Below are 22,487 nucleotides of genomic sequence, written 5' to 3'. Positions count from 1 at the left end.
TAGTAGGTTTGTTCTCAAGAACACTGTTCAAAAAGAGCAGGAGTAAGTCTGAGTCATATTCAAAGGCAAGACCAATCTGCATGATCTGTTGATGTTAGTCTGAGTAACACCAAATTAATAATAATAATAATAATAATAATAATAATAATAATAATAATAATAATAATAATAATAATTAAATAAATAGTGCAAGTTTGTGTCAGGATAGAAAAGTTAATTCAGAGACAACCTACCCTGCAAATCACATCTTTCAGTAGGGCTGATACATGAGATTTTAATTAACTAGGCCTTCAATAGCCCAATACAGCGCTCAAATTTAGCACAGGCTTCTAGAATGACTTCACACTTACTGAAAGGGTGATTAAAAACAGGAATAGCCTAAACTCAGAATACAACAGACATTTATCAGTAAGTATAGTACATCTTTCCAACGTCGATTTGGTCACCATGTAAATGTGAAGCTGTTGAAACCCTAACCGTAAGCACTGGTGTACTGCATGTTTGAATTGTATGGAAATCAATGTAAGACTACAGCTTGATGTGTAAATGTGGTATATTGTTGTTTTTATGTTTATAAAGGGTGGCTAGGCTGCTAGGGTTGCCATTTGTAGATTGTTCTGCTTCTTTTGTTTAAGTTAAAGCAGTGTAAATTAGATGCCTCATCCATCACTGAAAAACTTAAATGACACTTTTGTGCAAACAACTATAATACCATTAGTTTTTTTTTTTCCTCTAAAGGGCCCTTGAATTGTTATTTATGTGAGTGTGAAAAAACCAAAACACATTTCTGTAGATTTTTCTCCACAATTCCACAACTAGGGCCATCCCGGTATTTTAATATATATATATATATATATAATATAATATATATATATATATTTTTTTTTTTTTTTTTTTAAGAGGACTGTTGCCTGAATACAAGACTATTTTCTATGACTAAAAGGCGTCTTGCCTTGCTTTTCTTTAACACATGTTCTCTTGTTTAATATTCTTGAGAAGTGTTCACAGTTTTGTTGGAAAATACAATATAATAAATTGGTTTAATTATCAAGCGCCCATGAATAATTGAGTTATTGTTTGGATTATGAAAGGTCAAAGGTCTCTTGGTGGCAAATTATTGAGAATATTTATATTGGTTTTCCAACTACAGCTTATTTCAAGAAAGGCATGAGCAAATGGGTAAAATCTCACTAATTCCCATCTGTGTGGCTTGTTTTAAGGTGAAAGTTCATCAAGGTGATTGTGTGTAGGTTTTTATGGAAATTGCAACGTGCAGATCTAAGCAATTATTTATGAGAGTGGATACGTACAGGAATGCAAGGGTATTTTTTTATTATTAATGTAATTAAGCCAATAAATATGCTTTTCAAATCATTACCTCTTTTTTGTTATTTCAAATCAAGCTGCTGTGTTGTGCTTTTTCTTCCAGTGCAGGACTCGACAGGAAGTGTTATGAGGCTATTATTGTTGCTATGGGGGAAACAATGGTGATTCTGTATAAAAATAACTGGTGACAAAAAAGAAGGAAAAAGGAATCCTGTTCTAGTGTCAAATTTGCTTTTCAAGGTTTTTTTCTTATTTAGTAACTTGGTATGTGTTCTAAAAACTGTAAATTACAATTCATGTGAAACAAGCTTCTAAATGGCATTAGTACTTATCTGAAAGAAACACGACAGAATTTACTCAAAAAAGTACAATTTAAGAATACTACATTTTCTCAAAATATTAACTTGATTTGGAAAGTTGCAATATAAATCAATATAAAACCATTTACCAACTTTGGCCCAAGTATAAAAGTGTGGTATTAAAGTGTTCACGGTTGAGCTAACCACAAACATTTCTAACCCTGCAAACAAGTGAGCAGATACATACAGGGGTACATTTCCTGTATGTTTAAGTGACAATGTATTCAAATACATACCTATTCATCAATATATGTATCCTCTGCTTTCTAATTGAACTAACCCCCACTTAAAAAACATTTCCATAGAGGCCTAGGCGTCACATCTTTTGAAATTAACATAAATACTCCGAATCTTACTTGGAAACCAATACATGCACATTAAAATGCATCTCTGGGCCTGTGTTTTAATGTTTATTTAACAATGCTTTTTATTGCTTTCAAGTCCTAATGTGTTTTGCTAATTCTTGTTGTGTGATAATGTATGTATTATCAAATGATATGGGATGTGTATGCTGGGGTAGTGATTAATGTACACAGTGAAGTAGAGACCATCTAGTTCAAATTGCAAATCTGGAAGATGTATTTATTTTGTATTCATTTACAAATTTTGAGGGCGTGGAAAGCCTTGGAATGACACAAGGGTTCAGTAGCTTCAATAAAATGGTGCACGGACGTTTATTTACACAAAACAACAAAAGACACCATTATTTACAAATACTTACACAAATCCTGAGGGGGGGGGGGGGGGGGGGGGGGGCGTGCGAACACAGATAGCAATAGTATCGCTGTTTATTTGCAGGACGAGCTGTCCCTGCTGCACCATAGGTATTGCTCTTTGATCTTCTGAAGCACTTGTTACCTTGTTACTCTGCAGGAGATAAAACAGGAGCGTTTAACATTGTATGCAATACATGTGTTGCTCTCACTTCCTCGATCCCAGGAACACTATCCTGACAGTCTCTTTTATACACTCTGCCCCTTACCCGATTACCTGGGCTTGCAACCAGGTGTACTTTGTACCCCTACACCAGCCTCCATGCAGGCCGACTCCTATGGAACATTAACCTCGTAGTTGCTGGTTTTCATCTACCCTGTCACTGGGATTATTGTGAAGGGGGGGTGAAGTAACTTAAAAAATAGATGGTGAGTAAGTAGATTCAGGAAAATGCACAGAGTCCTTTTCTTCAATCAGTTGCCAGGTTTATTGAAATATGCAGGGAGTCTGGTCCCAGGTACAGGACAAACAACACTCAACATTACAATGTTTGCGTGACATTAAATACCCTTCTGTATAGATGGTCCACCTCCCCTTTCTCTTACACTTAACCAATGGTCAAGGTACAACACTTTATTCTGTTAATTTAGTGTGTGTGTGTGTGTGTGTGTGTAGTCTAATGTGACAACCTCTGAACTCAGTGCATTCTTCACCCTCCTGGAGACAAAAGGTCCATGCATCTGCCTTTTGTTATCTCCTTGCGACCCCATTTGATGCCAGTGGGATTATCTCTTTTGATCTCTTTGAAGTCTAGAGCCTGTTCCCTTCTAGTCCACAGCATTGTTATCTCATTAGCTTGCAGTCATTGTTGGGCAGTTTGTAGACGCATCGTCTCTATCAGTGGTTAGCAGTACATGCAATTTGAACCAAACAGTCTGCTATCTGCAATATTAGTCTCTTTTCAGAAAAGAACACCAGTATAGCTCTGCTAGTCCACATGCGTAGCAAACCCCTAATCAATTCTCAATCCATGTTTTCCAACATACCCTACTTTTAGAATATAAGATGGAGGGGGGTGACCCGCTACAACCATGTTGCTCACGTGATCCCGAGCCCTCAGATGTCCTCTTCTCTGGTTCTGAGTAGTCACATCAAGTAACGTGTTTGTATAATATATTATAGTGAAGCATGTTCCTTTATTCTAAGTCTCTCCATTATGTGTAGGTATCTACCTTGCCTTCGCCTCTTTGTAATCTTTTATTGTACTACCTATTTCTCTTTGTGAAGCCAATTCTGGATATTGGTATGTTGCTCTGACCTTACACATTTAGGTGAATCATTGTTATTTTTAACTTGCATATGTAAAATTCCATCATTCTAGAATCCAATATTCTAGCTCGACCATATCAATCTTAAAATGCACGTAAGATTGATTACAAACTAAAACTATGACTTAAAAATGATCACTATACATTGAACAAGTACTAAAATAGCGTGTGAATGCTTAACTATCTATATGTAACACATTAGTAGGTAAGTGTTTCTTTTCTCATAGTTATAAAAAACCTTAATTATATCTCGTGATATTCTCTATACAATACCCCCACAAATATAATCATTTTGCACAACACTTCTACTGCTAACCTATTACAAATAATGTTAACATGAATTTCCCTTCATTCATTTTAGACATATACAACACTGAATCATTCAAATGTCACGTTCTTTTGAAAATGAATGTCCAGTATAGCTGACAATATTCTTCAGTAGCACAGGAGTTTTCAATGGTCTCATCCCATTCACAGCCCCTGCTGTACGATCAGTTGTTTCACCGTTGTCTCCACCTGTGTCCCAATACTTGAATCTCCATCAGAATTATTTATTTTCCAAACCTAGAAGAAAAATCAAGTGCAATATTAATTCTTTTGATAACATCTGATTTCATTTAAACCTTCAATGGGGTTATTCTCTCCTTGAATTTTCTTTATTTCATCTGGGAATGTATAGGCTATTAAAGCAGTTTGTAACAGAGAAATATAATACTCGCTTCTTAAATCCAGTGATCTGTTTAAGCCTTTGTAAGCTTATTTATTTACAAGATCTCTACTGGTGTTTAAGTGCAAAGTCTTTTTATTTTTGTCTTATCACAAAACAGCTATTTCTGAGCACATCACCCAGAATAAAAAAAAAAACTTCAAGTTAATATCTTTTATACAATCTTTATTGATTTGCACAAGTTTGTCCATAGTTTCATATGGAACTTTCCCAATTGGCACCCTAGCCATCCCCCATTTTTTTTTTTTTTTTTTTTATTTGTTCCCCAATTTGAAATTGTAACCCTTTAGGTAGGGGCTTAGTCCTATGCTAATTGTGCACTACTTTGATTTGTGCTTATAACTGACAAAAAAAAAAAAAACCCTGTAGGGTGATAGTATACTAACACAGACAGCCTAATGTCAACCAAAGATTTTACACTTAGTTGCTGGTCCATTTAGTATACATTATCCCTCAGTGATATCTTGTATTTGTAATAAAAAAAAAAAAAAAATTATTGGTATTGGCTTATTCAATTTTCAATTTAATAACCCACCCTCTTGCAGCTGATAAAACAGTAGCCTATTAGGTAAGTTATTTAGTCTCTCTGTGTTAGTTTATCTGCCTGTAGCAAACAGATTCCTTTCTCTGTTTTTATTGTTTTTTAAATCAAGTTATAAAACCCTTTTCAAAAACGTGTTAGTTTGATTAATATCACGCCATGCATTTTCAAGAATTTACAAATAAATCTGTTAATTCTTGAAAAATAAGTTTCTAAATAAATCTGTTAATTCTTGAAAAATAAGTTTCTAAAAACTTTCCATAATCAGTGCTGCTGATTATCCAGTACCACCATCCACTAAGCCTACAGTCCTATACTGCACTGTAAAATCCCTTGCGCCAACATTCCTATTTCATTCTCATGTGATCTGTGGTTTCAAATATGTATTCATAGGTGATTCATAAAATTCACCCGTGTCTTAAACATAAAATTCACAAACAAACAAACAAACAAACACTTAACTTGCTTCATGAAAATATTTTTAATAAAATATTTCAAGGTTGATTTACTTAGTTTCAGATTTATTGATCTCCAAAAACATTTGTTTTCTTCCTAAGTGTTTTTTCAAGCAGTCAATGTAGCAGCAATCTCTACATTATCTCTCTCTCTCTCCCTCTCTGCACTTTCTTTTCTAGTTAACCCTTAGAAAAACAAAAAGCTCTTTGTATATCAATATAATCCAACACAAACTTTTTCATTGTTCCTTTGTATATTTGTGTTACTGTTTCAGTCCAAAGGTTGGCCATTCTTTTTCAGTCAAACAATTCATCAATTAACCTGGGTCTCTTTCCCTTATCAAACCCTCTTATGATCGGGGCAACACAATAAGTATTCGTGCTGGTTCTTAGTACGTAGTTTTACTAAGAAGTTACTTTATCTCCACGCTTAAGCAAAATCAGAATTACTCAAACAATCATTAATAAACAACTTCTTAGTACGTAGTTTTACTAAGAAGTTACTTTATCTCCACGCTTGAGCAAAATCAGAATTACTCAAACAATCATTAATAAACAACTTCTTAATTACATTTTAATGTGACCTTTTAATTTTATTTTTACAACATGTATTCCTCAAAGTTGATATAGAATCTTTAGCATTACAGTTTTTTTTTTTTGTTCTGTTTTTTGTGGGCTACCAGTCTTGAATTGCCTTTGTCTTTTTCTTCTTACGAGACACACACTCCTGATCTGTTACATGAACATGTACATTACTGTTCTGTACATATCTTCCCTTTTTGCCATGTTTTAAAACATAGCCTATGTTCCATATTCTCCAGTCATCCATTTGATGACCGTCAATATTATATTTTAACATATTTGGAGTTGATCAGACAGACTCCCAACAAAACAAAACTAACAAAAAAAACAACACCACTTTTTAGTTTTGTCTTGTTGTTACCAATGTTCTTAACTGGAACTTACTGTCTGATAGTTCCTTATTTGTACCACCTAATGTGGACAGTTAAATAAGAGGCTTATCCTATTGCCCCCTTATCGTGACATATAAACCAAACAGTACAAACAAAGACAAAACAAGTGTAACAAATCTTCTCAAAAACAAACATAAAACATAAATCCGAGTATGCCCATACCTGTTGAGCAATACAAGTCCGTGTAACTAGTCCAATAAACTCTACTGGCACGTCATAACACTACACGATTTACTCATGACTTTTTTTAGGATTCCAGAGGTCCTCTTTCATACCTAAAGTCCTAATAGTCAATACACTTTTAATTAAGCAGTCTTAACTAATTGTGTCCTCAATGTACATGAATTATCAAGTAGTCAAAAGTCCTCTTTCATACTTTACCCTTGATTCTCACTACATTCTAAAAACTGCATATAAAACAAAAAACCAGTAACTACTCACCAATGTACGTGGTTATATGTTCGATCTGAAGTCCTGATTCAAAGATTCTCCACACCGTCTGAGCTGAAAGTAGAAACAGTCTCCTTCTGTCTGCTTTGTCCTGGTCCTCTTCATGGGATACAGGCTTGCAAAAAAGGTTTCTCCGTAATCAAGTATCAACCCCCCGGTATTTGGAAAAAAAAAAGTATCAAGAAACAGTCCGCAGGTGGCTCGCCAATGAAGTAACTTAAAAAAATAGATGGTGAGTAAGTAGATTCAAGAAAATGCACAGAGTCCTTTTCTTCAATCAGTTGCCAGGTTTATTGAAATATGCAGGGAGTCTGGTCCCAGGTACAGGACAAACAACACTCAACATTACAATGTTTGCGTGACATTAAATACCCTTCTGTATAGATGGTCCACCTCCCCTTTCTCTTACACTTAACCAATGGTCAAGGTACAACACTTTATTCTGTTAATTTAGTGTGTGTGTGTGTGTGTGTGTGTGTGTGTCTATGTGTAGTCTAATGTGACAACCTCTGAACTCAGTGCATTCTTCACCCTCCTGGAGACAAAAGGTCCATGCATCTGCCTTTTGTTATCTCCTTGCGACCCCCTTTGATGCCAGTGGGATTATCTCTTTTGATCTCTCTGAAGTCTAGAGCCTGTTCCCTTCTAGTCCACAGCATTGTTATCTCATTAGCTTGCAGTCATTGTTGGGCAGTTTGTAGACGCATCGTCTCTATCAGTGGTTAGCAGTACATGCAATTTGAACCAAACAGTCTGCTATCTGCAATATTAGTCTCTTTTCAGAAAAGAACACCAGTATATCTCTGCTAGTCCACATGCGTAGCAAACCCCTAATCAATTCTCAATCCATGTTTTCCAACAGGGGGTGTCCTTATGTACAGTACATAGTAAAGTAGGATAGGATTAGCTAAGTATGATGAGATCCATCAGAGAAGACAACAAATCTGCAATACGGACTAATATTTGAGTGTTATTTGGGGATTTCAGGTTTTAATGGTGATGGAGAGGTGCTTGTGTACAAAAAAAGGAAAGATCATGTTTCAATATTAAGTGAATGGCTGCTTATTGAATCTGCAAGAATGTGCCCGTGACCCTATGGGGATGTTATACCATAGGATAACATCCCCATAGGGATACATAAAAACTCTAAAATAGCTAAAAATAAGCACCAAAAAATATAATTCATAAAAAATGAAAAATATAAGCCCTAATTATATTATTTTACAAATGTTTTTAGGAAATCATTTTTTCAACGTGAAAGTAATATATATCTGAAAAGAGTTTGATTCTGTGCCAAACGTTCCATCTTTCTGACCTCCTCTCACACCGATCCACAAAAAGGGAGACAAAACCGAACCAGGTAACTACAGACCAATAAGCCTGACTTCTATTATTGTAAACTTATGGAAACAATACGATCCAAAGTGGAAAATTACCTTAACAGTATCCTGGGAGACAGTCAGCGTGGTTTTAGGAAAGGGAAATCGTGTCTAACTAACCTGCTTGATTTTTTTGAGGATGCAACATCGAAAACGGATAATTGCAAAGCATATGACATGGTTTATTTAGATTTCCAGAATGCTTTTGACAAAGTCCCACATAAAAGATTACTTCTCAAACTGAACACAGTAGGGATTCAAGGAAACACATGTACAGGGATTAAGGAGTGGTTAACATGTGGAAAACAGAAAGTACTGATTAGAGGAGAAACCTCAGAATGGAGTGAGGTAATCAGTGGAGTACCACAGGGATCAGTATTAAGTCCTCTGCTATTCCTAATCTACATTAATGACTTAGATTCTGGTATAGTAAGCAAACTTGTTAAATTTGCAAACGACTAAAATAGGAGGAGTGGCAAACACTGTTGCAGCAGCAAAGGTCATTCAAAATGATCCACACAGCATTCAGAACTGGGCAGACACATTGCAAATTACATTTAATATAGAAAAGTGTAAGGTACTGCACGCAGGCAATAAAAATGTCCACTGTAAATACTGAGAGATACTGAAATTGACCTCATCTAGAATATTGTGTTCAGTTCTGCTGCTCTAGAAAGAGTGCAAAGAAGAGCAACCAGAATTTTTCCTGGGTTTAAAAGGCATGTCATATGCAGACAGGCTAAAATAATTGATTCTACTTAGTCTTGAACAAAGAAGACTATGCAACGATCTGATTCAAGCATTCAAAATTCTAAAAGGTATTGACAATGTGGACCCAGGGGACTTCTTCGACCTGAAAAAAGAAACAAGGACCAGGGATCAGAAATGGAAATTAGATAAAGAGGCATTCAGAACAGAAAATAGGAGGCACGTTTTTACACAGAGAATTGTGGGCATCTGTAACCAACTCCCCAGTAATGTTGTTGAAGCTGACACGTTGGGATCCTTCAAGAAGCTGCTTGATGAGATTCTGGGCTCAATAAGCTACTAACAACCAAATGAGCAAGATGGGTTGACTGGCATCCTCTCGTTTGTAAACTTTATGTTCTTAATAACACTTAGCTCCACTCTGCAAGAGACTGTCCTACTTGCCCCTCCTCCTTTCCCTCTGGATTGGCTCTCTATCTTTAGACTTGAGATTGATAGTTGCCAATGCCCTATTGGAACCATGAGCTGATTCAAAGCATTTAACATATATTCTTTTTCTCTAAATAACAAGTGATAGCAGAATGACTCGTGTATTACTCATACTTGAAAAAAATGGCCATACTTTTTAAAAATACTCGATTATGCTTGTGCTCGGGTACACCCCCACCAACAATATCACCGGCTCTTAGTTGAAGTTTGCATGTTTTGTATTTGAATGAAATGTTTGAATGAAACTTGTATAGTGCTTACAGTAGTGAGAGATTCCAATAAAAACACACACACATTATGTCCCTGTAGAAATGTGCCTTATACAGTAAGCACTTCTAGAATGATCTTTTTTTTTTTTTTTTTTTTTTTTTTACTTTTCTGCTAATGCAGAAGTGTGTCCAAGGGTGTTTACTAATGTCTGGAATTGAGTTGCACCATAAAAAGAGGAAAATAATGTGGGTCAAGAAGCAACACAGTATTTTTTTTTTTTATTGAATCTACCGCTTAAAATATTAAGTTATACATCCTTGAGCTTTCACCAATCCCTGATGAAAGCCTGTGCTGCCCTTGCTCTTGGCTACACTGCTGTGCAAAAGTCTTAGACACATTCAGGAGTTGCAATATATATCGATGTTATGAGCATCAACAATTTACACAAAGCCTCCACTAGTATTTTTCACTATTATAACAACTTTAATTGTTATTAATAGAGCTTAGTTTGGGTGAGAAGAAACCAAGCTTGTCATTTCACAATCTTTAACTCACATTCATCAGAATCTTCAAAGACTTCTGCTCACAACAACTCAAAGTAAACGATACATGAGCAGCTAATATGAAGTGATGCAGTAGCGAATCCATCACATTTACCCCATGATTTTTTAAATTTAATATGTATACGTCAAGTTCTGTAGATGGTGCAGGTTGATTTCATGGTAGTATTAAAGCAGATTGATTCTGTGGTAGTATAACCCCCCCCCAAAAAAAAAAGTGCAAAATGTCTTAGACTTTTGCACAGCAGTGTATGGATTCAAAAGACACTTCTCTCTATTTAGTTTGATATCTTGAATCCTTTCATACCTGCCCTTGGCATAGGTTTCCCCTTGAATCCACTTGACACACACAGTCTGCATCTTTTACACTGCCCAGCTTGGTAATTCCTGGAGTCTGCTATAAGGAAAATGTCTCATTAATGAATACTTTCTTATCCTCATTCCTGGCAACAGTTCAATGGGTCTTTTAGCTGGTTCAGCCTCTTTGTGTGTCAGCTTGAGAGATTGTGTGATGATACACTGTTACATGTACAATTCCTTGGCTGCCCAAACATAGGCCTAGTATGCTGTACCTTTTTGTAACCTCAGTATCTTTCTTCTTATGTTCTTCTTGCTGGATATTTCCTGTAGTTGTGGCTAGCACTTGCTTATCAGAAAGCTGCTCTGGCAAATTCTTTGTTTCTTCAGGCAACCTGCTTGTCATGATGAACGGAAGATATCAGTAATACAGTATATCACAATATACTGTATTATTGATATCAATGTATTACCAACTTTAGTGATGAATCCATGTGCTGGATATTTTCTTCAGCTCAGACAGATTGGATACACAATAGTTGGCTACAGCTTTTTTCAGATCAGCCCAAAGAATTTTATATTGGATTGAGATCTGGTGATTGTGAAGGCCATTGCAGAACTTTTATCTTTCTTTTATTCAAGAATTGACCTAGCCGTATGCTTTGGGTCATTGCTGTGTTGGAAAATAAACTGTCTACGAACAATCAGCCTACGAACAAATGGTATCATTGTACTTTGCAGAATGTTTTGATACATGGCTGCATTAATTTGATCTTCAATTACATTAAATGCATCCAGTCCCTGAACTGCTAAAACACCTCATATTATGATCAAATCACCTCAATTTTTAACTATAGGTACTGTTTTATTCATTTAAGACATTCTGTGGTCCATACAGAGAATTTTGTTGAAGAATGCTTCAGATTCCTGTTCTATATTTCTTAGCACATTTTAGACTGTTTTATGAATTTTCTTTCAAAGTTGTTTGCAGCGAGGTCTATGTGTACAACTCTGTTCTGTGTTCAGGTACCTTTCAAAAGTTCTTTCATGCACGATTATGCCTGATGATTCTAAATATTGAAAGTCCCTGGCTGTTAATCTTGGATTTCCTTTCGATTCTCCTACCTACTTTACCCATCATTTTCTTTTGACGTCCACTTTAATGCGTTTCAGTTGAATTTGTTCTGTGGTAGTTTTTGATTATTGCTCTGACTGTAGATTTTGGTATTCCATATTTCTGTGATACTGTTCTGCAGCCATTTCCTTTGTTGCAGTTTGCTACGCGTGCTTTTCTCAAAACTGAATCCGACTCTTTTGTCTCGACCATCATCTGCTGTCTTGCCAAAATGTTCTACTTCAACAGATACTTGAAAATATTTACCTATTTTTGGCTATTGACTTTATAATGCAGCTTAATTACTGTGTAATTGTTTTCAATCAATGAATATATTTATTAGTCCTATTCAGTTTTTACAGAATTTTAATGTAAAGGTGCCAATACTTTTGTTATGAACAAATATTTGAAATTAAGTGCTTTTTTAAAGATAAATATTGTATATTATAAAACGGGTTGTTAGAATGCTGCATGCTGATTGGTCCATCAGGGTTCCAAGCAGTTACCATATCCAGCACAATGCGACGATTAGGAACTACTTATGAATTTACTTACAAACCATGCCCTCTCGTGCCTTACTGCTTAATTAAACTATCAGAAATTGTGATTTTTGGTCTTTGTCATACACAGTTGTAGCGAATGTTCACTAAGCTTGTATTTAACATGTTTTCTCACATTAAGTGTAGGGTGTCAATACTTTTGTCGTGATCCCGATATGGTAGCACACTGACAGCACAGTAACGATATTGTACCAAGGTTTGTTGGTTCATATCATATGTTAAAAAACTTAAATGTTTTTAAACTATGGATCATACTCCTTTACCTTCCCTTGTTCTATGTTCTCTTTGTATAGCACCACTGCACTCATTGCGGATTATTTAGTCAGGGTAACATGCTACACAGATGGGGAAAGTGAGTTAGTTCAATAATCAGTTCATAACAACAACACTGGAGAGGGGTGGTTAAAAGACAACCACATTCCATAGGAATCCAGTCCACTCATGACCTATAGCTCACTTTCTGACTGATCTAGTTTCTCAGTATCCTTATACGAGAGAGTTAACACATGGGATGTTTAATATACATACAGTGTGAAATTATTTTTTAAAAACACCCCTGTAATTCCCCTGTTTTACACAGGCATTTAACAAAACTTCCCACAGGCTCTGCAGATGTGTGTTTTAGATGAAGGGGTTTTAGCATTTCAACACAAGTTTTTCATTGGATTTGCAAAATGCATGGTATGTTTCAGCAGTATCCTCCTTTGACTGGAAAAAAACACAGATCATGAAGCTATATTTTTTGATAGACTCTACCTCCTACTTAGTAGCAAGTCCTTTTACAGGGCTATGGCTCAGAGACACCAAAATAATTTGGTTCAGTTCCCAATTTTTCTCTTGAGGTCTCCCGGCCAAGTACTGACCCAAACTTCCTAAGTTTCTCAGATCAGACAAGATTAAACTGTGGCATGGCTTCAGGTAAAAATATACAAGCTCCAAAACAATTTAATGGGCACCAGGTTAACCACTAGTAGGGAAGTACTCATGAGTAGCAGTCATAACTTGAATAGGGTTTTGGTTTTAAAACAACATACCCTTAATCATGCCATAGAACTTAACCACAAAAAATAAGCCTTTTCTTAGTTTTGATTTCAGTTACAATTACAGCTCACCTTAATTGTCTTTTGAAAACTGTTTTATCAAAAATGTAGCTTTTCAACAGACACATGACAGGCATTTGCCCACCCAAATTTCAAACACGTGGTTACTAGAAAATGTTCTTGATATGCTGCAGTGCCATGGTTAAAAAGCTTCACCGCTAAATTTTCTTGGAAAAATACTGTTATTATGCAACTTCATTGCTGTTTCATGGCCAAGCTGCCCATCCCTTCCAATGTTTTGTTTTAGAATAACAACTGAACCTTGATTACACTGTAAAATCAGCACGGATCCACCCACAGACTGCAAGACCTTTCCTGTAAAGAAGTAGTTTATTAAAGAGGACGGGACTTCCAGTAAAGCACATGGAATGGAGGGTCATTATGAAACTGAAAGTGATAAGTCAGCCTGGGGAATTTCGCACTCAGGGAATTTCACTGTATAACCTGGAAGTGTAACATTTGTTTATTATAACTTGCTTGAAACTATCTTCACATTTACTGTATGAATGAATGTTGAAGGTTCAGTCCTAACACCCCAAAACAACTTTGTTTTCTTATTTCAACATTTATAGCCAATACTTGAGCTAGCATTAAGGTCACTGGAACCAACCATAGTAGCTGAATGAAGCACCGACCCGCAAATTAGTAGGGGTGATCATTGCCTGTAACATCTTTTAAGGCGTGTCTTTTTACAAATCATCAATTACAGCACTTTAATGTGCAGGTAGTGGATAGGGCCATTTTCACAAAGCTTTAACTTAGGAGTTGTGTAAATATATATATATATATATTATATTTTAATATATATAATATATATATATATATATATATATATATATATTATATATTATATTATTCAAAACAGACTTTAAAAAAAGCCTGAACAAAATTGATAATTCATACAATCTAAATTTACAAAATATTACATTTATTATGTATTTATTGTCCTATTATGTGGGTTTTGTATACTGTTTGTTGTTGTTTCTGCTCAGATGATTGTTTACGAGGTTTCTAACTAACTTCCCCTCATGAATTCTAAAAGCTGGATTTCCATAGTAAGGTGGTTTCAGAAAAGACTGCTTGGGGTTACAGTTACAGAAGGGACAGGAATATTATTAAATTGTAACATGGTGACATGAAGTATCCCTTTAAATAATCAGAAGCCATGACTGGTTGTCCTGTACATTCTGTTTGTCAGTGAAGCACATGGAATAGAGAAAGTCAAATCAAAACTGAAAGTGATGTGTCAATATAGCAGACTGGGGGAATTACACACACACACAGGGAATTTCTCAGCATAAACAAGGATTGCAGGAGGCATGCTTGCACCTGTTACTGTCGCCAGTAACTAGATATGGTAGGTAACTTCATTAAATAAAACATATTTCTGTTTAATTCTCATAAGTGCACCTATTACACAAGGGAGTTGTGTTGTTCCATTATAAAAAGTGAAAAGCTACAATTATTCAGGCAGTTTGTGTTGGATTATTCAGACAATACAAACATTATAATGTAACCACATTGGTAACTTATGTAAGGGTAACTTTATTAGTGACAGAAGTGATGCTTACCTGCTCAACCAAGTTTAAAAAACTGAGATAAACTAGGCAATAAGAAACATCAGAAGGCCTTGTTGAATTAACTGAAACAAACTTTATGAAAATTATTTTTAAATAACTCATGTTAAAGATGTGTAAATGTCGAGAACAGTCTACTCCACTGCACAGAGAATAACCACTCAAAATGTAGAGTTGAATTATCTGTGCACTTGTTAAATACCTTGCTCTGCAATTTATTGGTTAGTTTCCCACAGTTATAAAAGCAGAAGAATGCTACTTAAAACATGGCAGCCTATAGAAACTCCACTGACGTGTTATATATGGGCAAAGAGGGACTATAACAAATACTGTGTCAGCAGACATTTAAATTTTTTATGAGTGCAAAAATAAATAACATGCTGCAGAACAACTTTTCAAAGAGAACAGTGCTATTCACAATTTACAAGGCAAATGTTAATACATCAATGCATTCACATTTTTTTCCATCTTACTTAAAGAATAAGGGGCCCCCAGCAGTTATGATGGATTTTTACCAGTGGGATCACCCATTTATTTCTAGCAGGATCTATGGGAATGAATAATAATCATCTTTATTTTTATATTGCACCTTTCATAGTGGACCACCATCACAAAGCGCTTTGCAAGATATGAGACTAGCGTGTGCGAACTATGCATCAGCTGCAGAGTCACTTACAAGAACGTCTCACCCAAAAGACAGTACACAAGGAGGTTAAGTGAGTTGCTCAAGGACACACAATGAGTCAACGCCTGAGCTGGGATTTGAACTGGGGACCTGCTGGTTACAAGCCTGTTTCTTTAAACCACCTGACAACACAGCTTCCTAGTGGTAAGCTCTGCTCATTTATGGGTATTTTCCTCTAACCTTCCAGACAGGCACTGCATGCTTTCCCAATATTACTAATGTACTCGGTTCTTAAACCACAGTAAGTTTATGGTGAGTCAATTTGCAACCTGTGTTCAATAAAACCTGACCACCAAACACACACACTTACAAACTAACCACTGGGCCACTAGGTTGGTGAATAATTTAAGAATCTTGATATGAGATTATATTGGTTTAAATCTTTTGATCATGAAATTGTACTTCTACAAGGGGAATTTAATTTCAAATATGCAAGGTCACCAAGGTGTCTGTTGAAAATTTTCAAACCAAGAGTGGTAACATCCTTCTAACAAAGAAAAAGATACATTAAACACTGTTAATGACAGGAGGGTTCATGTATTATAGCGCACTCAATCAACTTAAAAGGCTTTGTGTCTCAGTGAACACTGTATGCATATCATTTTTAAATTTGTATACACACTTATTTTCAGAAACATCGTGTAGCGTTAGGTTATGGATGTAATCCTGGTTCCCTGAAAGAGAAGACAACCATCAACAATACTTTTGGGAAATGCCTGCCACAGGTAGGTATTCACTGAGCATTTATATCAGAGTTGCTGATAGGCCCCTCCGGGGAGTGATATCCTCAGTCCTGCCTTCCAGGGGAACAAATAGTCACTCTGCAGAGCTCACTTCCTCTTTTGCATCAAACACACTAAGGCAACTGATGCGACCTTGCAGGTTAGTGGTTGTCTTCTCTTTCAGGGAGCCAGGTCTACACCCGTAATCTAACGTTTCCTTTCAAGTTGAAGACGCCATCAACAATATTTTTGGGAAAGTATACCAAAGCCACCGGGAAGGCGACTGAGTGGAGGCAGCAGATGAGGGACATCTCAGAACCGCGTACTAGGATTAGCGGTGCGAGCGTGCAAACTCGAGGACCTTTGTGATTAATGAAGGCATAGAAGGATCTACCACATTGAGTAGGTAGAACCTAGTGAAAGCCCAGCTAGCCGCAGTGCAGCACAGATAGTGAGGCTCCTCTAAAGAAGGCCCACAATGTAGCCACTCTTCTTGTAGTGGCTTGACCCAGGATCCTTGCACCATAGCAGATGAAGAGCTGGTCAGACTGATGCAAAACTCTCGTTCTATCAACATAGCATATCAATGCCCAAACTAGCAGAGGGAGTTTAGCCTCCGATCCTCCTCTGAAGAAAATGGAAGGAGATGGAAAACCTCTAGCTCCACTGATTGATTTAAGTGGAAAGCCGTAACCACATTAGGGAGGAATGGGGGGTTTGTGGGCAATAATACAGTTTCCTTCGTCCCAGACGAGCATACAGGTGCTGTGCACAGACACAGCCTGCAGCTTACTGACCTGCTTTGCGGAGGTGATGGCCAATAGAAAGGCTGTTTTCATAGAGAGGTGTTTCAGCTCTATGGAGTGAATGGGTTCCAGCATATGGTCTAAACTCCATTCAGTGAGGACGTCCCTCCTAGGTGAATGTAACCGCCGAGCGCCCTTTAAAAAAATGCAGGAAATGGGCACCTGGAGAAACAGAGTCATATGACAAGCACATATAGCTGTCAGGTACACTAAGCGTAGAAAGGGATTTTCCCAATTCCAGCAGTTTTTGCAGGAATTGGAAGATGACTGCTATAGGGCATGAGATGGGGTCATGACCCCGTCTCAGACACCAGTCTTGAAAATACCTCCACTTGTAGGTGTACAACGACCTTGTGGAGGAGGCCCTAGCATTCTATAGTGTACTTATAACCACGTCTGAAAGCAGATAGATGGTCCCATTCGGGGGCCAGACCCATAATTGGGGTCTGCCCGGATCTGGGTGCCAGAGAGTGCCTCTCGCCTGACTGAGGAGATCCAGGCACAACAGAATCTCCCAGGACTGACTTTGCAGTAGCTGGCAGAGAGACAACAAACAGATTCTTCTGAGGCATCTGGGGGCCATCAGAAGAACTGTCACTTTCTCTATAGGGACCATCTCTAGGAAGGCCGGGAGCAATGGTATTGGTGGGAATGCGTACAAGAGCGTCCTGGGTCAGCGGTGGAGGGAGAGAACCATAGGGGCATTCAGTCATCTCCATCGTGGTCAACTTAGGCTTTGCCAAACTGCTCCCAAATGCGCTCCACTACTTGAGGGTGGAGCCGCCATTCTGACGGGTGAGGGCTGAGAGAGAGAGAGAGGAGGTCCACTGCCCTGGGAAGAGGAAGAGCCTGGAGGGATAGCAGGTTTTGTTTCAACCACATTAACAGCCGAAGGCTATGCGATTTAACCCCTGGGACTGAAGACCTCCCTAACGGTTGACATAAGCCACTACCAACATGTTTACCGTCCGGACTAGGACATGTCTCCCTTGTTGCTCCCATGTTGCTCCCCAACCTGGACGCATCTGTTGTCACTACCTGATGGATGTGAATCGCGCCTATCCTTGCACCTTCACACAGGTGACAGGTCTTCCTCGACCAGCGCATGGCTTTCCAACATGTGAGGGACATGGTCAGCCAATGGTGTTTGTTGCTCTTGGGGTGTAGCCGGAAGGTATCGAGTCGCGCTTGAAGTGGGCACATATAGAGAAATCCCAGCTGAAGGCTGATGCAGCTGTGGCCATCAGACCCAGCAACCTTTGGCAAAACACCAAATGTACTGTCGATCCCTGTTAAAACAAGGAGAGACAGTTCTGTATAGCAGCTACTCTGTCATCTGACAGGTAGGCTTACATCGTAAGGGAGTCCAGCCCGAGTCCCAAGTAAACCGTATTTTGCACTGGTACAAATTGGTTCTTGGCATCATTGAAGGTGAGACCCAACCTCGACAGATGCTCCTAAGGGAAGGGGCTACCATCCCAGGAGGCCGCGATTGAAATCGCATCCTGATCTTCATTGACAAATAACAGGTCTGGTTCAGAGGCATCCGGGGCGACCACCATTAAGGGCGGGTCAGTGCTGGGATAGTTGTTAGCGACGGAGCTGGGGCAGGGGGTTGGGAATACTGTCTGGCCAAAAGCTCCAGGACCTGAGCCATCTGGTCTTCCAGGTCGGAGATGTCCTGCGCTTGTTTTGATTACCTTGTCCACTTAGTACTCAGCACAGGAGATCTAGAGCAGCTGCAAGCCTGAGGCACCGGAGTCTGAGTGCAAGGAATACTCTGCGAGGGGCACTGGAACAATTGCAAGATGGTAGAGGCTGGGGCTCCCAGTGCCGCGGTTGGTTCCATGGAGCTAGCTAGGGAAGCTGTGCCGGTAAACTGCTGGGAGTCTGCTGCATAGCACCCAAGGCTGAAACGCTGCACTGATCTCACAGAAGGAGGCATCTCCCAATGCAGAGGTGGCATGCTGCATGCCAAGGCACCTGACACATAGAAGGCACCTGTCCTCTGGCGGAAGCTTCCTGCCATGCAGGCATGGAATTTTTGCATGCTTGTCATCATGTTCGCTCTATGTGCACGCGGTGTCAAGACCAAGGCACAGAGGAGTAAAAGTGTGATGCTGAGGCATTAAGGCACTGAGAGTCTAAGGTCCCGAGGGTGTTGAAGCACCAAGGGGAGGGGCACCAAGGGCATCTGATTGTAGAGCACTGCTACAAGGCACCGGGAGTGTCTGTGAGCACCAAGGCTCTGAAGCCCCAAGGGTGTCGAAGCACCGAAGGGTGCCGAGCACCGAGGGTGTTTAAACTGTGGAGCGCGGAGGCACAGAAGGCGCCGAAGCACTGAGGGCACCATGTACCGAAACTCTGAATCCCCAAGTGGCAAGCATCGAGGGCACACAACACCAGGGGCATCGAAGCACCAAGGGCACAGAGGGTCCAAAACACACCAGTGGAACCTAAACACCTGAGCATTAGAGTGCCTGGGCGCCTAAGCTCCGAGGCACAGAGCGTCTAAGCACCAAGGGCATAAGCACTGCGGCACCAAGGACATTGTGCACCGAGGTTACTCAGATGGGCGTCTAGCCTAACTGCGTGCAGTCACACAACCCGAGGTAGCGTGTAGTATACACCGGGGTGGACACACAGGCTCGTAGGCTGCAGTAGCCAAGAGAGTAATGTAAACGCACAAGGGAACAGCACAGCAAGTCTGGCCTCAGGCACGTGAAGTCACACAACTGGGGCAGTGCATGTGGGAGTGCAGCACAGGCTTAAGAGCTGCGGTTGGCAAAGGTGCTTTTTTTTTTTTTATGGTCCACCACACTGAGGTGGGCAGGCCGAGACAGCCAGCGAACTCTGCTCAGCAGTGGGGCAAGATAGAACCAAGGTAGAAACATTGTTTGTATTGTTTTTTTTGTTTTGTTTCTAACTGCAGATGCAGTGAGAGACACACACTCACACACAACAGCCGAGCTGTGGAGAAAAGCAGTCACCATGCCAGGCGGGTAAGACTGAAGAGTTTTTATTTATTATTATTTTTATCTATTTATTTATTTATTTATTTTAAACCAGCTCACCGAGTGGGCGGGCCGAGACAGCCAGTCGAATCAACAGTGGGAACGTGGCAGAGCAGAGTCTCGGTGGAGGAATCTGCATCTTTTTTTTTTTTTTTTTTTAGCTGCAATAGCAGAAGAAATGCACAAAAACAGCAGATGCTGTGAGTTAGAAAGCAGCCTACAATCACAAGCGAGGTAGGCTGGTGATTTATTTTTTATTTTTTATGAAGCATAGTTGTGCAATGAAAACTAGCTCAGTTTGGAATCAGAAACTCAGCTTCTGGGGAAGTAGCAAGCAGACTTCCAGCACTATTTTAAAAATAATGCAAGGGAAATCAAGAAAAACTTGAGAGCTCTTTAGACTCAATAGCAACTGGTTTGGTTAGTTACATTACCTTACAACAGTGAGAAGCAAAAGAGGAAGCAAGCTATCGGCAGCTCTGATATAAAATGCTCAGCGAATACCTATCTGTGGCAGGCATATCCCAAAAGTATTGCTGGTGGTTGTTTTCGAATTGAAAAGGAATCCACATTTTATAAATGCAATGTGTCGGACACCACATATTTTACGTGGCAAATGTTGAAAAACTACAGAGTATATTCATGTCCAATGAAAGAATCCCTGGACACATTGCTAATCAGATAATTAATATAAGAGAAGCAATTCTGTAAATTCAACTGTTTAATTTAGGTCTGGCCAAAAACTATGGTGTAGTGGATCTTAAAAACCTAACTATATGGATATATATATATATATTATATATAATCTATATCTATATAGATATATATTATATAAGTCTATATTATATATATATATAGAAAAAAAACAGTATGAACATAATTTAGATATTTTATTTAACATCACGTAATCAAAGAAACTACAAAATGATATTGCAAAAGTCTAGATTTTGAAAGTGGTAATTTAATATGTTAACATACATTATTAAGCAGGTTTTAATCGACAAAGCAAAATGTGTTCATTCTACAAGGTGATGCGAAACCTTTGGCTGTAGCTGTACTTTGTGGAATAAAAACAGTACTCCATGAACATTCGTGAATTATACATATAATAGTTAACAAAAAATTGTTTTAGTTGTTGGGCAATGTCAAAGCAAAATCAGAGTAATAAAACAATTATATGAGCACAAAACTATCAAGGAACTATTTAGTTACAAGAAGTTTCTTTCTAGTTTCACACCATTCAAACAATTTATTCCTCTGAAAATAAATACAGAATCTTCTTTTATTAAGCAAGAACACACTTGCAAGCTGCAGGGTGCAAAAAAAAAAAAAAATAGCTCTGCTCTGATTGCAAAGCAGATGGGGTGATATTATTGAAGTCCGTCAACAACTGGAGAGAGTTCATTACAATATGTTTTGGATGGGTTGGAAACATTAGGATTCTTGGTCCCTAGCACAGTCGCTTCTCCAATGAAGTTTAGCTGGATTGAGCTAAAGAGCTTGGTGAATACTAAGACATCCTTCAGGTACTAAGCAGTTGAAAGATCTGTCAAGAATAGTGGCAAATGACACCCCTCAGACTAGTGCATAAAGCTTGTGCTTTCTGATGTATCAAAGCCAAAGAAGTTATTAACACAGATGCAATGAGCTGGTGTCATATTATATATATATATATATATATATATATATATATATATATATATATATATATATATATATATATATATATATATATTTGTGCTAATTTAAAAAAATACAGTTTGTCATAAAACCTGGTGTCTGGAGAGGGAAGCAAGTTACAGCAGGATGTTTACCAATTTCTGTCTTAGTCGTTACATTCTTTTTCACAGCCTGCAGACATTGTTCTTTGCACAGGCATTTCACTGTCAGTAATCCACCCACTAGCCCTAGGCAGTGAAATAATAGGGGCAGTGCTACAGTGAGTGAACCAGAAAAGGCACAGTTTGCTTCTGTCACGTAGTTCATGCCAGAAAGGGGTTGATTTTTTACGAAAGGAGGAACTTTAGATGACAAATCAGGGCAATCAAGACTTTTTTTCAGCTACTGACATTCTCCATTCTGATTTAAAAAAAAAAAAGTACAAATTGGAGCAGTTTTAATAAATCAATCATTTATAAAATGTGGGCTTGCCTTTACTCATTATAGCTGTCTTCATATGCTGACAGCTGTGCTGCAGGTACTTGGCATTTTGTACCATTAAGCGCATACACTGCACACAAAATGATGTTGCTTTATGACAGAAACCCATGTCTTCATTAAAAAGTCAACAGCAAGAATCTTAAACTTTAACCAAACCCACTCTTGTTGTCAGATAGTGCTCTCTTCTCATGAATTAAGCTCCAGGGGCTCTGAAACCAAGGTGGCTGGTTGA

At 38.3% G+C, this 22,487-nt stretch overlaps 1 long non-coding RNA gene across 1 annotated transcript in view; it reads right to left on the bottom strand.

Moving 5' to 3' along the window:
- Window positions 1–9,064: 9,064 nt before the first annotated feature.
- The window catches only part of LOC121303578, a 44,803-nt gene continuing 31,380 nt past the window's right edge, over window positions 9,065–22,487 (bottom strand). Inside the window, exons 2-3 of the long non-coding RNA XR_005947817.1 lie at window positions 10,528–10,617; window positions 9,065–9,106 (exon numbers count right to left, since the gene is read on the bottom strand). This is a non-coding gene — a long non-coding RNA (uncharacterized LOC121303578). The remainder of the gene's footprint in view (window positions 9,107–10,527; window positions 10,618–22,487) is intronic.

The sequence above is a fragment of the Polyodon spathula genome, chromosome 2, assembly GCF_017654505.1.
Source record: "Polyodon spathula isolate WHYD16114869_AA chromosome 2, ASM1765450v1, whole genome shotgun sequence".
NCBI lineage: Eukaryota > Metazoa > Chordata > Actinopteri > Acipenseriformes > Polyodontidae > Polyodon > Polyodon spathula.
Note: the sequence above shows the minus strand (reverse complement) of the source record. Positions and strands in the feature narration are given on the sequence as shown.